This window comes from Cavia porcellus, unplaced genomic scaffold, assembly GCF_034190915.1.
Source record: "Cavia porcellus strain 051 isolate PalLab524CR breed Dunkin Hartley unplaced genomic scaffold, mCavPor4.1 scaffold_7, whole genome shotgun sequence".
Classification (NCBI taxonomy): domain Eukaryota; kingdom Metazoa; phylum Chordata; class Mammalia; order Rodentia; family Caviidae; genus Cavia; species Cavia porcellus.
The window spans coordinates 15,896,376-15,910,283 of record NW_026947490.1 but is presented as its reverse complement, the minus strand read 5'-3'; the positions used below and the strand labels follow the sequence as shown (position 1 = coordinate 15,910,283).

Below are 13,908 nucleotides of genomic sequence, written 5' to 3'. Positions count from 1 at the left end.
ATCTGAGATCCAGATTCAAAGGGTCCCAGGCAGTGCTATGGATCAGTTAAAATCTGGCCCTTGCACTTATTACTCTAGGAAGATAAGTCTTTTAGGTCAGCCTCAGTCTGCCTCCAAAAGTGAACATGGGTGAAGTGAAAATCTACCATATTTCACCTCTGTCCACATGCACTGCACCTGGCAATACATGGGACTTGTATGCTGGTGGTTGAAAGTGTGTGGCTTCCTGGGTCAGGTTTTATAACATTTAAAACAACACATTGGTATGTATTTATAAAAAGGTATAACACAGTAAGTTTTCCATAAGTATTTGCATAGTTCTTATATATTTGTGTATGTATACAAGTATATAAATGTCTAAAAGAAAAAACTGGCAAGTAATTACAAACTGTCAAAATAAATTTGTTTTAAATGAATGAACTGAAATTACTGATAATTAAATGGAGAAATATTAGTTATTTATGCACTGAAATATAATTTTTAGGGCTGGGGATTTAGCTCAGTGGCATAAGTGCCTGCCTGGCAAGCACGTGGTCATGAGTTCAATCCCTAGGATCCCCCTCCCCCCAAAAAGGAAAGAAATACAATTTTTAAAAGAAAAAAAACAGAATTAAAGTTACATTTAGAAGGCAACTTTTACATGTGGAAAGCTTCAGAGTCTACTATAACTTTTATCAGTAGTTACTTAACAAAATGATTGTTGAGCACACCAAAGAAAATTATGACACAATTAAAAATGAAGATCTACACTTACTGAAATAGTAATCATGGAATATTTTGGATTATGGTACATTGTGGATATTATATTTATGTCTAGAAAGATTTCTTATTGATCTGGCCTGCAGATCAATCCATGGGGAATTACTGGAGGGGGAACGGGGATTAAATAAAAGACATAGGGGAGACAAAGAGAGATGAAAGCAAGTCGAAATAATCCGATCAAGCCTCCGTTTATTCAGGAAGTGATCACACCTTTTATAGGCCAAGGGCAGGAGGTGGTACAGGAAGAGGCTAAGGGGATGAATACAACAGGGTCACCATCACATCCGGGTATGTGATGTAAGCAGGAGAGGATTATGGTTAATGTAGGCAGACGCAGTGCCCATAGGAGAGAGAGGCAGGGAGGCAGCAATGGGCTGTCGTTTGGCTCCCTACATCGCCTCCCTTTCTATATTATTTAATCAAAAGAGTATGGCAGGCCCTGCCGGACAGCGTCTATCTTAGGTCAAGGACCTCATTGCATGAACCCAACGAGGCCTTACCCATCATGGGCTTGCAGAACAGCACTTGGTTCTGTGCCCATCTTAGGTGGCCGTTGGAATTAACATGCATGTCCTAGTTGCCTGTCTCTGACTGCCTGTCCATTGCCCCAGGGCAGTTAGGCCGCATCGTCATATGGGCCACCCATGGGAATTCCTTCCCGGTAGGTTTGTTGATCTGCCATCTCCAGCTGATGATAGTGTACCTGAATGGGCTTTGCCATAAACGCATCTATCCAGTTATTAATGAGCATCATAATCCTCTGAAAAATACAAGGGCTCACAGAAAGGAGAAGCAATAGGGCAGCTAGGGGACCCAAAAGGGGTACTAGGTAAGGGAAAAGCTTCCCCACCACACACATATCGAGGAGAAGGGGTTGGCAGCCATTTGTTGGTATCTCTGTTGAAGTCATTCTCCTATGTCTTGGAGCATGCCTCGCATAACACTGGATGCAGTCTATTTGGCTGGTGTATGTTTCTCTAGACCGAGAAGAGCCTCTTCCACAGTCACGAGATTGTGTGCATGGCTGTCAGCAGTTGTAGTCTGTTTGGCAGGGATCGAAATCCACCATGGGTGTGGTATGGCTCAAGGAAAAGGCTGAGTAGGCAGCATAAGGCTCCGGGGGGGTTGTGTCACCTGTAAGAAAACACAGGGGATTGTGCCTCAGGAAATGACATTATTCCTGGCCATTGCATGGGGTCTTTGAAGAACTGTCTACTTGTTTTACGAGGCGTTCAGGTAGCCATCTAGCTTCTCTATCTTGTTGAGAGTAAACACATACTGAACCTTGTCCCCAGATAAGGACTGGGTCAAGGCCATTCCACATATTGGTTAGTGGGTCTCTCCATAAAACAGACGCAAACCATGTTTGAGTTTGAGTATGCCAAAATCGAGATGCTGCGGAGCAGCCTGAAGCATCCAGGGTCAGAAAATTTAAAATAAAACGAGCATGTGAAAGGACATTTCTAGGGGACCCCCGGGTTGGGTGCCATGTCTCCCTTTTTATTTTATCCACAGTGAATTTAAGGGAACGATGCGCACGTTCAACAATGCCTTGTCCCTGAGGATTATAAGGTATACCTGTGGTGTGAAGGATATTAAGGCTCTTGCAAAATTGAGCGAAGGAGGTACTGGCATAGCCAGGGCCATTATCGGTCTTGAGCTGTTGAGGACATCCCAGGACTGAGAAAGCTGACAGCATATGGGCTATAATGTGTCTAGCGGCTTCTCCAGAGAGTGGCAAAAATGAAGCCACTATATGTGTCAATAATAACATGTACATATTTTAGGTTGCTGAACTCATTGAAATGAGTAACATCCATTTGCCATAAGGCGTTAGGGATTAAACCTCTTGGGGTGACTCCTAGGTGTTGAACAGGTAAGTGGATAAGCGCAAGAGGAGCAATTTTTTACAATTTGTCTGGCTTGCTCACGGGTAATTTTGTGGAGGAGGCGGAGGATGTGAGCATTGAGGTGGTGTAGCTGATGGGCCTGTTCTATGTTTATGAGGTCTGATAGTGGCCCAGCAGATGGTGACGGCGCCTTTAAAAGCCAGCTGTTTAACAAAATCAGTGCCTGCATCAGCGTGGCCAAAGGCTCTGCTAGCAGCAGCAATCAAACTATCAACAAACTCTGAAAAGGGTTTATCTGGGCCTTGTTTAATGCTAGTGAAAAAGGAGCTTATATTATCTTTTGTAGGTGCTTTCTCCATGCTCAGGTAGCTGCTGTTTGAATTTGAGCAAAAAGTGTTGGATTAAACTTTTTTTGAGCCTTTCTGCATGCATAGGCATCTTCTACTATTAACATATTAAGGTCAAACCCATTGCCAGTTTGTGTATTGCGTCTGGCAGTCTCTGCAATTTTTTGTATACTCTGATTTTTACAAAAGATTATCCCCACCCAATAAAGTCACTCGGGCCAATCTTTGCCAATCTGTAGGTGTGAGCCAGACGTCAGCCAGAGAATTTAAAACAGCAAGAATGAAAGCGGCTATAAGGCCATATTGGGCAACCGCTGTCTTTAATTTTTTTAAAGTTGCAAGTGTGAATGGCGTATGAGTCCTAATGACTCATAGAGCTAGGGGCACAGCGCCCGCGCCATCTTGCAGCTGTACAGTGCCACCTTGGGGAGGTACGTTTGTTTCCATCACTGGAAACGCAATTTTGGGGAGGGACCCACGCTGATGTGGCAGAAGTGAAGCAAGCGCCATTTTAAGAGTGCCATGAGGCTTGCCAGAGGCAGGCGCTATCTTAGGAGCACTATAAGGCATTGTGCGACTGTATCCTCAATCTGAGGATCTGCATGCCTCTGGGCAAGCAGCTCAGAGATTAAATTCCAATATGTAAAGGTGGTCACTAGAACCTTTTTCCGGACCGAAAACTATAATAATCTTTTAAAGCATCTCTTACTCTTTTCCACCTCTTGGTATCTATAGAACCCTCTAGGGCAAACCTTATGGATAAATTGAAAATACTGCAATAATTCTTTTGTTCTAACCCTTACCCCTCTTGTCTTGAATGCCTTTATAAGGCCTCCCATGAACACTTCGTGTTCGTTCAATGCTTGATCTATGTCCGGGAAAGGGAATGGGGTTGCCGTTCACTCACCATGACTGGGGCAGGATGTTGGGTAGTTGTCTGCACAGGCCTTGGTACTTGATTGAAGGTCCTGTTGCTTTAAGCTTTAATCCTTGATTCAGTTTGCTCACTCCTCAGCCAACGTCTCTAGTTCAATTTGGTTTCACTTTCAGTTTAAGCCGGCTGTCTTGAACGGCTCCCTCGTTAACTCCTCTGTGCCAGGAGCCCCACACTGAGCGCCACTTGATCCGGCCTACAGATCAATCTGTGGGGAATTCCTGGAGGGGGAACAGGGATTAAATAAAAGACATAGGGGAGACAAAGAGAGATGAAAGCAAGTCGAAATAATCCGATCAAGCCTCCGTTTATTCAGGAAGTGATCACATCTTTTATAGGCCAAGGGCCGGAGGTGGGACAGGAAGAGGCTGTAAGCAGGAGAGGATTATGGTTAATGTAGGGAAACGCAGTGCCCATAGGAGAGAGAGAGGCAGGGAGGCAGCAATGGGCTGTCGCTCGGCTCCCTACATCTTATAATGGTTTTAAAATAGTCATTTCTGGTCAGTACAATTAAGACAATATTTTTTATGTTCCCTTTTCTGTGTTTTTTTTTAACAATAATAAAACGAGGAGAGAAAACATGCTGCTCTCAAAAGTATTATTACAATTTTGTGAAGGGCTAAAAGTCTATGTAAAGTCACTGGAACCTTTTTCCGGACCGAAAACTATAATAATCTTTTAAAGCATCTCTTACTCTTTTCCACCTCTTGGTATCTATAGAACCCTCTAGGGCAAACCTTATGGATAAATTGAAAATACTGCAATAATTCTTTTGTTCTAACCCTTACCCCTCTTGTCTTGAATGCCTTTATAAGGCCTCCCATGAACACTTCATGTTCGTTCAATGCTTGATCTATGTCCGGGAAAGGGAATGGGGTTGCCGTTCACTCTATGTCTATGTAAATAAAAGTCTATGTAATACACATTACAGTACCAAATTGGTGGATGTATAGGTCATAAAAATAGAAAAACTGGCCCCCAAACCTAAGCTGAAATGTATCAAATACATAACAGTAGGAAAAGAAGGAATTACTGTAAAGTAGTTTGGTGGGGAGGATCTTTCTTTTTTTAGAGACAGGAGGTTGAAATTTAAACCTTAAATTGACATTTTAAAATACATTTGACTAACAAATTATAATAGGGCTGGGACTATATAGTTCAGTGATAGAGCACTTGTAAGCATGCTTGGGCTCAATCCACAGCACTGAGGAAAAAAAGCCTGGCTTGATGGTGCAAACTATTGAACAGGCAGAAGCAGGAGGACTACAACTTCAAGCCAAATACGGGCAATTCAGTGAGACACTGGTTCAAAAAAAAAAAGAGGATTGGGGATGTACCTCAACAGTAGAGCACCCCTGGCTTCAAGACTAAGTAGCAAAAAACAATAAACATTATATATAAAAAACTATCAATACATTAGATGAAGTAGTGTTAACATGGTATTATGAGTTGAACTATGTCCCTCCAAAAACATACAGTGAAGTCATATCCCCTGGTATTAGTAAATGGATCTTACATGGAAATAGGATGATTACAAACATGATCAAGTTAAGATGAAATCATTAACTTATAAAAGAAGATACATAGAGTGCAATACAAAGATGAAGAATGAGAGAGGAATGCTATATCTACAAGACAAGGAGTGTCAAGGATGGCTGGATTCCCCAGAAGTCAGGGGAAAGGTATGTAATAGATTCTCATAAGGAACCAACCTGCCAACAAATTTGACTTTGGTTCTCTGCACACCAAAATTGAGCAAATAAATTTATGCTGTTTTAAGTTACCAAGTTGAATTTGTATTTCCTGGTTTGTTTTCATTATGTTTTTAAAATTATGAAAGTTACTTATAAAAGAGCCTATCATTTATTCAATGTGAATTCCTTCATGACGAATGAGGTCTGAGCGACTACCAAAGGCCTTTCCACATTCTTTACAGTCATAAGGTTTCTCACCCTTGTGAATTCTCTGATGATCATTAAGGTTTGAGCAATAATTAGAAGATTGTCCACATTCTTTACATTCATAGGATTTCTCACCAATGTGAATACTCTGATGCTGAGAAAATTATGAACTACAACTAAAAGCCTTGCCACACTCCTTACATTCATATAATTTTTCACCAGTATGAATCATCTGATGTTGAGTAGCAAGTGAACCACGACTAAAAGATTTCCTATAATATTTATAGTCATAGGATTTTTCACCAGAATGAACTCTCTGATGTTGAATAAATTGAGTTCTGATCAAAGTTCTTCCCACATATCTTACGTACACAAGGTTTCTCTTTATTAGTAATTTTCTGATGTAGAGTAAGAAATGTAGGCTGAATAAAAGTGGGCATGTCTTCAGATGTAAGTATTACTTGATTGAAATGTCTCTTCTTTAGAGATAATATTTTGGTTCCACACATTGATTTCATATCTAAAAATTTTTTAAAAAATCATTTTTCCTATTCTAGAAGAGTTACATTTCTTTATAAAAAAAATAGGTAGATTAAACTGAGAAAGGACATGCTTATATAGGTCTCAAATATGATTAAAGCAATTAAAGAAATTTGTAAAACTGGCAAAGAAACACAAGCATTAAAGAGAGATAATAAAAGCTGAGGAAATGGTTAGGGAAGTAGATGAACTCTATTGTCAAATTTTAGTGTGGCTAGAATCATCTTAAATATCAGAATACATACTGCTTGGGGCCATCTATATTATAAATATATGCTTATATACACAGTGAATCATACTCTATGTTATGTAATTTTGTTATGATAATTGTTAGACCTACATCAAAGCAGTATTGAGCAGAGTAAATGTGCTATATGTATAAATGATTTTGTTTAAAGATGTTAGTGTCAGTAATTCTGCAAAGGTGAATTGTTGGCAAATTCACATTAGGCAAACGGTTTTTTCAGCAAGTCTTAAGATGCTGAATAAAAACTGAGGAATGGTAGGTGTATAAAGCATGAAATGAATAGGGAATCTTCTGAAAATTATTTCTCTTGGAATTTAGTAAGGCTGGCCTTAAAATAGAATCACAATGGGAAGTAGTACAAGTCTGAGACATAAGAAATATAAGATGAAATATACTATGAGAAAAGAGGAACTCAATGTCAACAATTAAGAAGCCCTAGTTTGTTTGTTTTTTCTGGTACTATGGATCAAGTTCACGACCTTGCGCTCGCCAGGCAGGCACTTATGCCTCTGAGCTAAATCCCAGGCCCAGTAAGCCCTAGTTTTATGTTCTAAGGCAACTACTTATGCTCTGAGCCATCTGTACCTCATGTTTTAACATGAGGATGATAATTAACTCATAATTACCACAAAGACATGAAATACCATATAAATAATCTGATTTAAAATAAAGCACTCAGTACATATTGTTATGAAAAAATGTCATGGCAAAAATAGGAATACTGAGCAAATAAAATAGCTTGCAGACATCAAAATAAAACCAGGTAGATCATCTCAAGACAAATACATGACCTTTTCCCTCCTATCTCCCTGATAACTACTGGCCAATTTACATTGAGTTCATAAAAATCTCTTCCAACTGTCCTCTTCTAATACTTGTACTCTGGAACAATATCACCTCTTTCTTAGGCAGCTACATAAATTTAATGGTTTTCCCATTATGCTCCAGTACCCTCTAATTTATCAAGCACTTGAAGTGATACTTGGTCTAGCCTCATGCTACCTAAAATCTAAGCTTCTTGGTAATTTATCAGTTAAGATCCCACTGATATAGATCCTGCCTTTCCCTCTATCCCTGGTTCATATGTCACTTCTACTTGCTCAGGAGGCCCTATCTTTCAAGCATATCTAGTTCTCCCTGCTCCTCAGGGCCTTCTCACAGGGGTTTTTCTTTGTAGGTATAGCACACACTCTAAATCACTGTGTTATTCACACTCTAAATCACTGGGTCCTGTTAATTACTGCTCATCATTTAGGCCTTAGCTCAAAACATATCTCTAGTGAGACCATACCTAACCTTCAGTCTAAATGATAGTTTTTCTGATATTTGACCTTAGGTTATTCTTTTTTTTAACAGCAATAATTTGTAATGTTATATACATCTGCACAGGTAAAATGAGATCAAGACATTCTCCAGTGGATACTCAACTCTTGGCACAATGCCTAAAACATACAAGAAGCTCAATACATAATGTGCTGAATTACTGAGATACTAAAATGAATTTTTAGATGTATTGTTCTCAAAAATAAATTTTAAAAAATATATAAACAACTCTTACTATTTATAGTAGTTATAGTCTATAAATTTTGCAGAAACACTGAGTTATTAAATACTGAACTACTGCTTTCATCAACTTAATACAGTATATATAATCTTGTTTTATACTTTTATATAAAGACACTTGATATTGTTGGTTGATTAGTATTGAATGTAAGGACAAAAGCCCTATAATTTTTATGCCTTAACAAATCTCTAACACATATGTTCTCCATAAGACATATCACAGTCTTCATGTGCTTAGGAACATTAAGCAGAATTTAATACTATGCTTGGGGCCATTTTATTTGTTTCTATCTGTGGTGCTGGAGTTTGGAATGAGGGATTCACACATGCTAAACAGGCACTCTGCCACAGAAATAAACTCTCCAAGGGACATTCTAAACAGTGAAATCACCAACAGACGGCACAACAATGTGACTCTAACATCGTGAAACAAAAGCCAAAAAGAAGAGGAGAAGGAAGAAGAGAAAGTAGGGGAGGAGGAAGAGAAAGAAGGGGAAGAAGAAAATGTGAAAGTACAAAAAGATATATTTTAGTACTAAGAGAGCTAAAATAAGGCAGAGCAACACTTTGGTTGATCTCAGCTGGGAAAGTATAGTGGGAGACTCAATTTTTCCCCTTCTATATATAACAGGGAAGATATCTGAGCACTGATTTTGGGAATACAAATAAATTTTGGTAAGTTGGTAAATTTTCAAGTTCTCAATAAGGAGTAACTATATTTTTAATAAAAATGAGGCATAATTTCTATTAAAAGTGGCAGTTTCTCTCCCCCCCCCATATGAATTCACAATTCCATGTTTATCAATCCATCATAGAAACTTCCAGGACAAAGGATACTGGAAAAGAGGTAGTAGCAATAAAACTTGGAAGTTGGAACACCAATTATTAAGCAATAAGTAACACTGTTAACCAGGGAATCAAATGCAGAATCTAGGTAGATAAATTCTACAGAAATCACTCATGGTGCAGATACGTAAAAATAAAGTATTTAAAACATCAGGTATTTCTAATAATGAGGTGAATAAGAAATACTAAAAGCTAGAGAAAGAGTTCAAAGTTTTTTGCCGCTGAGCTAAGTCCCGAGCCCTGAGTTCAAAGGTTTTATTCCACATAGAAGGATAATTAACTTCTCTTCACCCAGAAAACTAAAAGTAGGCCAGGGATTTAGTTCAGTGCCTCAAGTGCTTGCCTGGTAAATGCAAGGTCATGAGTTTTATCCCTGGTACCAAAAATAGGTAAATAAATAAATAAATAGAAAACTAGAAGTACAAAAAAAAAATGGTACAAGAGAGAATTTGAATTCAGAATATCTCATGGAGTTACATAAAATATACCTACTTGTGATATAGTAAAAAACGTATCTGGCCTTTATCCTTAGTTCTTGGCACAGAGCTTCAGAATTTGAATTTGAATTTCCTGATAAAAATGACTTTCAAGCTAGGCATGGTGGCATACACCTGTAATTCCAGCACTTGGGAGGCTGATGCAGGAGGATTGCTATGAGTTTGAAGCCAGCCTGTGCTACAAAGTGAGTTCAAAGGCAGCCTGAATTGCCAGCCAGGCCCTGTCTCAAAAAAGACAAAAGAATTTTCATTATTCAAAATGTATCTCTTCTGGCCATACTTGAGATTATGTTAATGAGGTGATTCATGGAGTGTCCACAGATAATTTCAAGGAGATGGCCAAAAAAGACTAAGTCTGCAATCAGACAGCTAGGACTTTCAGCCCCAACCCCTGACCTCCAAGGTGAAGAGACAGAGTTAAATCATGACACCAGAAAGCTAAATCATGACACTGGAAAGCTTATCAATCATATCTATATAATGAAATTATAAAATTCAAGTGGAGGATTGGGATAGGTTTCTTAGTTGGTAAACACATCAATAGAGGAGGAGTTACATGCCCGGACACCATGGAGAGAGATTTTCCTGTGGGGATCCTTCCAGTTCATTTATATCTTTATGTAAGAGAGTAATCATAAGAATACTGCAGCCATGAGTTCTAGAATTATTCTAACAAATCATGAAGGTGTTCTGAGTTGCTAAGGACACTCTGTTTCTGCAAACGTCTTTTTAAAATGTGGTTCTGGGGGTCAAATCTAGGGCTAAGTATATGCTCTACACTGAGCTACACTCCAAGTCCAAGAACATTCTATTTCTGTCTCAATTACTAGTTACATAGATGGATTTGCTTTACACAATTCATCATGCTCCATAATTATGTTAGTTTTCTGCATGTATACTAATATTTACATTTTTTAAAAGTAAAATAATATTTTAAAAAATAAAATAAATTGCAAAATCACAGAAAAGCTGATCAAATAAACTGAATAACTGGGAAGCAGATGAAATGCAAACTAGTATAGGGAAAGAAAAAATCATATATCTACATACATGTATTTCTTAGGGTGAGATTACCTTCTGTTATATAATTCCAAATACAGCATATACTAAGAAGGAATGACATCTAAAATGTAAGAATAATTGTTTTGGAAATAAAGCTAAATGGCTAAAACCTATATTGTACTAGGAAAAAAGTATAAAAGGAGGAAAACATGATAGCTCAGATGAAAGAGGCCTTGGGCCTTTGAAAAGAGAGCCTCATAGCATCTCAGAGGTAATCTGTTCTCATGGCCCTGTTCCTGCCCTGTGACCTCTTGAACACAAGTGTCTGGTCAGCTCTCTGTCCACTGTCCAGGGCTCTTTTCCTTGTTCTAACAATGAGATCACAGCTGGTTTAGAATTGGAAAATCCTGCTCAGAAGAAAAGGCATGGGAATTTTTATACTGTAGGTATTCCGGAAATCAGATCTAGTTTCTTAGTGATCAAGGAAGAAATGCCACTGTAGGGAGGACCAGAGAAAGATGGGAAAGATGTATCTGCAGCCCACTGGAGTTGCCCATTTCTCAGTCTTCCATTCCCCTTCAAATCAAACCATATCTTGGGGAACATGTAGTAGAAAGTCAGTGGCTACTTGAAATGAATAATTTACAATGGAAAATGGAGACACTTTTAAGGGCAACCTGAATTTTGGAGAATAGATATTCTTACCCACTGAAACCAGGTTTCTAAAATTCTCCAACGTCACTTCTTTGTACAAATTCATCTGATCAGAGTCTAGGCATTCCCATTCCTCCTTAGAGAAGTCTATGGACACATCCCTGAACACTACTGGCCCCTGAAACAATAAACATGCTCTTACAATGGAAGAGAAAGGATACAATAACCAAATAAAAGAGGCTGGTATTGTATCTTTAGAAGGCTTATTTCTTGTGAACCAGGGTATGTGTTTTGGAGTGGATAAACAGCCTAAACTTTTCCAGTGATATGAAACAGAAAGCATCCAGCACAATCAGCATGTTCCTTCCCTTTTCTCTTTTTTGCTTTAAAGCCCAGCAGAAAGAAATGTGATGGAATTTCATGAATATCTTACAATATATTTTATAGTAAAATTTCAGAGTAGCAAGAAAAAGAAGAACTTTCTAAAAGCTTCTAGAAGGCAAAAATAGGGTAAAAATTAGGAAAGAGAGCCAGCCATGGGTAAGATACCTGTATTCCCAGTTATTAGGAGGGCTGAGGTAAAAAAATACTGTGCCATGTTCTAAACCAGTCTGGACAACTTAGTAAAATGTCTCAAAATTTAAGAAAAGGGGTTAGGAATATAGCTCAGTGCAATCATCATAAGAAGACTTATGAAAAATTATTAGGTATTGTTCCTCTAGCCAATCTCACTAACCTCATGGCTACCTCAACTCTTTTTTGCTGTTTGTCTTGGCATGTTTTCTGTATTTCAAATTAGTATCCCTATATTGCTAATTTTTTAGACAGAATCTCATTTCGTATTTCCGGCCAACCTTCAACTCATTGTGTAGCCCAGGCTGGACTTGCACTTGTGGCAATGCTCCTGCCTCATCCTACTGAGTGCTGGGATTACAGGTGCATGTTACCACACCTGACCTATATCACTATTTTTGATAAATATTTTCTAGTGACCTCCCAGGTAAATGTAGATTGAGATTTTTCCACTTTCCTAATTTTGTATCCCTGCAATGGAGTTATATCATAAGTCATCAGTTTTAAAATTGAGACTAGACCCATTCATAATTCCAAATTTATACATGGAGAAAACACTATTCTTATACTGAGCCCTCTTTCCTAGTACCTTCTAATTTTCAGATAAAACAATCATATGTTGAATGAATATGATTTACTTAATTTCTCAAGAAACACAAATCAAATACTGATATATTATTACTACCACTTGGTTAAAGAATGCAAAAACTTCCCACTACCTACTTCTGAGATAAAGTTCTTTTGATTAATAATGCTTTCATTTAAGCTATAAATATCAACTCTAAAAACCAAGAACAGATAAACAGGCAGAAAAGAAATTCTATCCTGAAGAGGAGTAGACGGACAGAAAATGAGGTGAAGGGAAACTGAAGGAATAAAGACTGAGGATATTTTTCTGTACTAATAATAATACTTATAAACTTCCAAGCAGATAAAAGAAATGGGCACTTAAATATATTAAAATTACAGAAAAAAACCTAAAGCTCTTTTAAAAAGCCAGTGAAAGAAAAAACAGACTATCTTATAAGGAAAAGTGCTGAATTAATTAAGATTGACACAAGGACATGCAAATAAATCAATGGAATAGAGCTCATGGATATTCTCATGAACACATGGACACAAGACCTATTTGCAGACCAGTGAGAACAATGAAATTTACAATATATGATATTGAGAAAAAAACAGGAAGAAACTTGATCCATAAACTTGCCAGTTACAAGTGGATTTTTGGTAAAACAGGGAATTAAACCCAGGGCTTTTCCATGAAGCTAAATCTCCAACTTTTAATTTTTTTTTAATTTTAAAAGTGGAGTCTTGCTAAGTTGCCAGGTTTCCTAGGATAGGTTCACACTTATGATTCTCCTGCCTCAGCCGTTTAGAGTGCTATTTAAATGGGAAAGCAAAACTCTTATCATTTAGCATAAATATTAGTATGAACACTAGGCTTTAATACCAGAACAACTACTCTTTACTCCAACGGAGAACTTATAGAGACCTATATTCAAATAAAATATCTCTTTTAACCAAAAATTTCAGAAGAAAATAAAAAGGAAATCACACCACACCTTGGATATTACTTGCATTAGTTCATCACATTCTTTACTCTTCTGCGTGACTCACATGGAAAAGGGCAGAACTAGGAGGGAGAACAAAATAGCCACTACGTTTTTCTTGGTACGCAAAGGGAGGTTAAAAGCCATTGTTAGTATCACCCCATTACTTACCCCACAAAGGTAAATCAGAGAAAAACGGGGCGGCCTATCCGATTTCACATAAGAGAAAGGCTGAGTTCACTGCAGTCCAGGGCTAGAACTGACCAAACTTCAGAAGTACCCTGGAGGCACAGTTCCTCAGTCACAATCACACAGGCGACCGGAACCCCTTACTAATACATACAAAGCGACGTATATTTTGGCACTGTCATACTTTATGCTTAAAATGCTTAAAATGACCAGACATCACATACGTTGGCACATAAAGTCGAAGCGTCATAATGTATCTCTCAGACAAACCCACAAACTGCCTTCTTCGGGGAGCTCTCCCTTATCAGCTCCCCGTGGGCCTCGAGACTTCGCACCTAAAGCCTTTCCAGTCTTCCAAATCTAAACCTATAGATCTGAACCAGCGACCCCAGAGACCGCTCTCTCAACTCACTGATCTAACGGTCTCGCTAGGTGTGACGAAACATCAGA

General features: G+C 38.3%; 1 long non-coding RNA gene across 1 annotated transcript; it reads right to left on the bottom strand.

Moving 5' to 3' along the window:
* Nucleotides 1-934: 934 nt before the first annotated feature.
* Nucleotides 935-13,899, bottom strand: LOC134476666 (uncharacterized). Its single transcript, XR_010048466.1, has 3 exons — nt 13,441-13,899; nt 3,867-4,114; nt 935-1,896 (listed from the first exon to the last, which is right to left on the bottom strand). It is a non-coding gene; the product is annotated as an uncharacterized LOC134476666 (long non-coding RNA).
* Between the last annotated feature and the right edge of the window lie 9 nt (nt 13,900-13,908).